Source organism: Rhinopithecus bieti, unplaced genomic scaffold, assembly GCF_001698545.2.
Source record: "Rhinopithecus bieti isolate Rb0 unplaced genomic scaffold, ASM169854v2 scaffold_56972, whole genome shotgun sequence".
In the NCBI taxonomy this organism is placed as follows: Eukaryota; Metazoa; Chordata; class Mammalia; order Primates; family Cercopithecidae; genus Rhinopithecus; species Rhinopithecus bieti.
In genome coordinates, this window is record NW_016821775.1 from 5,972 (window position 1) to 9,872 (window position 3,901).

The 3,901-nt window shown below is 42.1% G+C and overlaps 1 pseudogene; it reads right to left on the reverse strand.

Annotated features, from left to right (window-relative positions):
* Positions 1-321: 321 nt before the first annotated feature.
* On the reverse strand, positions 322-2,144 carry LOC108521027 (eukaryotic translation initiation factor 4B pseudogene; annotated as a pseudogene).
* Between the last annotated feature and the right edge of the window lie 1,757 nt (positions 2,145-3,901).

The following is a 3,901-nucleotide window of genomic DNA, read 5'->3' on the forward strand; positions in this document are numbered from 1 at the left end:
TAAATTGAGGCCCCTTGGCACTCACATCACACTGGCAACTGCATGGTGACATAACGCACCACAATTTTCCACTAAAATCTCTAGTCTCTTTCTCCCTGGCTATATTGGCGATTCTCCAATTATTTCAGCAGTTTAAAGGCTGCAGCAGCATGCAAAATAATTTCCTTTTTTTAAAAAAAATGAAATAAATAAGGTAGTAAAGATCTCCAGGAGATGGTGAGATTTATTTTGTCTTGTCTGGATAGAGGTTTCATTTGCTCTCGAATGTTCCAGGGTGGAGATAAACTAGGATAAAGCACAGGATGTCGAGGTCTCTTCGGCTTAATCATCTCCCTCGTTTTCATCTTCACCATCAATGGAGAGAGCAGCACACTTCCTTGCAGAACTAAACTTGGAAGCTGGATTTTCCTCAGGTTTTTTTGACTCAGGTGCAGATCTGGAGTCTTTATCCTTTTTGCCATCTTTCCTATCTGACTCCTTCCAGTGGTCTTTGTTCCCTCCATCTCCTGGACCATGGCTAGAGTTCCCAGTTTGGCCTTTTGGGACATTCATCCCATCTACTTCCTTTTCATCTTTCCTTGCTAGTCCTTACTCAGCTGGTTGAGCTGGAGCTACTTTACCCCACCAGTTGTAGGGGATTGCTGCTCTGTGTCTGAGCTCTGAGATGGAGCAGGAGGTTTAGAACTTCACTTCACCCAACCATTCTCCTTGGGTGAAGGGGCTGGCTTTACCTTTAGGGGCTTATCAGGTTTGGGAGGTTTAGAAGTTAGAGACTGACAATCTTCCTCCTTATGGAGTGTTTCATTTTCTAGTGACTTCTCACTCTCTCTCCTTCTTGCATTTCTGCCGGATGTGGCAGAGGTCCCAGTCTGCGATGACTCACTTCCTGTCCTAGACTGTTCCCGTTCCTGAGTTTCTTCACTTTGTCAGCTTGGGTGTCTCTCCCGAGGCTGTCGTTCTAGTTTTGGCTCATCCAGCTAACGCTGCAACTTCTCGTGTTCCTTCTGTAGCTGTTCTTCTACTTCTCTTTCTGTAGTAGCTGTGTCAACATGCTTTGCCCCTCCAAAGATAGAAGCACCTTTACTGGACTGGGAGGTACTAGCAGAGGAATCATCTTCCTTAGGAGTACTCCGAGGCTTTAGATTCAGTTTGGGTCTTTGGGAGAGACCTCTATCATCACGCATATAATCATCCCGAGAGTAATCATCTCTGGAGCTCCATGACTGATCATCCTGTCTGTCGTATCGGTCTTCATAGCTATTCCTGTCTCCTCTGTAGTCATCATCTCTGCCGCACCCACTGCCAAATGCTCTTCTGCCACTGCCTATCCGAGAATCATAGCCTCTGTCATAGTCTCTGCTGCCTCCGTCATTATAGCCATCCCGGCTGCCGTATCAATGCATATCCCAGTGTGGGCCATACCGTTACCCATCCCGATACCCATCGTGATACCTGTCTGAATCATAACGATCTCGATACTAGTCTCCAAAGCTATTATCACCTCTTCTAGGCTGGTAGTCATCAAAGCTGTCTGTGCCAGGAGGAGTCCTCCAGTCTGTATCTGTTTTGTCAGAATCCCGATTTCTATCATGGCCAAAAGAACGATCCTCCCTGTCTTTCCCCTGTGCTTGATCAGCAACGTCCACTTGAATTTTCCTGTTATCTAGAGACTCTTCATTGAGACTCATGGAACTGAGCAGGGAATCCAGGTCCTCAATTTCAGCATAATCAAAACCTTTCAACCTCTCTGGATTGCTGGGTTCACTTAGCAAAGGCACTGCACTGATATTTAATCCTCAAAAGAGTTCCTTAATTGATTCTTCTGTCATATCATAGGATAGGTTCCCTAGAAAAGCAGTGTAAGGTGGTGATTTAGGAAGACGGCTCTGGTCGATATTGGGTTCCCGAGTAGCCCGTGGAGCAGTGGGAAGGATGGAACGGTCAATTGAAGGCGACCTATACACATCACCATCATTACTGTGCCAAGTTGTTGAAACATCTCCTTCCAGGTCATCTGTTTCATCAGCCCAGGGGACTGGTTTGGAAACATAGGCGCTTCCTCTACCAGTCCTCCCATCCTCAGCCAGAAAGTCTGTTAGGAAGATAGTCTTCCCCTTCTTCTTCTTTTTTGCTGAGGCCACCATGTTGGAAGAGGGAAAGAGTTTTGGGTGTGTTTCTCAGGAAGCTTTTCTCACTGGGGTTGGGCAGTAAATGAGGATCAGTAGCAGGGAATAAAATGATAAAGCATGTAAGCAGACAAATGCAAGCACTGCTGATGAAGGTGAAATTCAGGCAGACTCCCTTCCTCCACATGCTACTCAAGGTTTTCATGGGTAGAGGTTTGCTGACAATAGTGACTTTGTGGCTCCAATTTAGTAGTATTTCTGCTGAAGCACCCACAACCTCCTAGTTTCAGGAAATGAAGACAACTTTTATTTTTCTTCCTATAGTTTTGTGCCAAGCAGGAGGTTTCACCCTACTTACAGAGTTAATTTCAGATATAAGATGGGAGGAGGAGGTATTTTACATTACCAATGCCTGGCTTTAATTTTTAGAAGATTGCAAAAGAACGAATACCAAATATATTATCAAAGAGTGCATCTGTGGTATATGAGAAACAATGATAATATGTGGGAGTGCAAGTACAGGGGAAAAGTTTCCTTAATTATGTTTTGTTCCCCTCACTATAATATTATAATATTACACTTTGGACTAACAAGAACCCTTCCCTTGATCTCCCCGGGCTCAAGCAATTCTCACACCTCAGCCTCCTGGGTAGTTGGGGCTACACATGCACACCACCACGTCCAGCTAATTTTTGTGTTTTTAGTAGAGTCAGCATTTTGTCATGCCCAGGTTGGTCTCAAACTCCTGAACTCAAGCAATCCTTCTGCCTTGGCCTCCCAAACTGCTGGGATAACAGGCATGAGTCACTGTATCTGGCCACAAGTAATTTTCTAACCTCAGAAGAATATGCCTGAAAATCAATATCCAGATTTCTTCAGAAACACAAATCATACATCAGAGCTAAGACCCAGTATAAGATATTAATCATAATTTAGTTTTCTCCTAAAAAAGGTCTGATTGTTTAAGGTTTCAAAGTAAACATTGAATCAATATTCAAATGTACATTCAGGGAGGTATCATAGAATTACACTACTTCTCAGCTCAGAGGTTCACTAGCTTTATACTTGGGTTTCCAAATCCCCATCACCATCGTAAATAATGTTTCTTGGTTTCTCAGAAAGGAAAGTGAAAGAGTACACAGAGGTACCCTTCAAAGTCTCTACAAACTTCTGTTGATATATTCCTGCCTTTCTTCCACTCTATCCAAAGTGATTTCCAGATTATGAAAAAAATTACAAAGCAAGCATTCCTTTTAAAAGCATGTGGAGAACCCCTAGGTTAAAGAAGAAATAGATTTTGTACCTGTTCATTATAACATTAGATTGAGTATCTGGTTGTCTTCAATCAAGATTGGAGCATTGACATGAAAAGGAGAAAACACCAACTCCAAAGAAGTATTTATAGTTGCCTCTCCAAATAATTCCTGGATCATTAGTTCTTAGAAATCTGGTAAGACCAAATCCAAACCAATGGCCAGTGAATCTTCACTCATAGGTACATCCTGAACTGATATTTCAGGGTATTTCCTGAGAAATAATCAATGCAGGAAAATATTAATCCTACATGTTGCAAGAGCTCAAATTATATGGTCTGTAGCGTATCTATTAGTTACATAATATCAACAGATGATTTGCAGTGTTTAGGTCAACTAAACAATAATGTGCCCACAAATTCTCCTTTCATTTTATTTGCATATTATATAATACCATGTCCAAATATTCTCACAGGACAACAACTCTATTACTTCAATTTAACGGAAAAAAAAAAAAAAAAA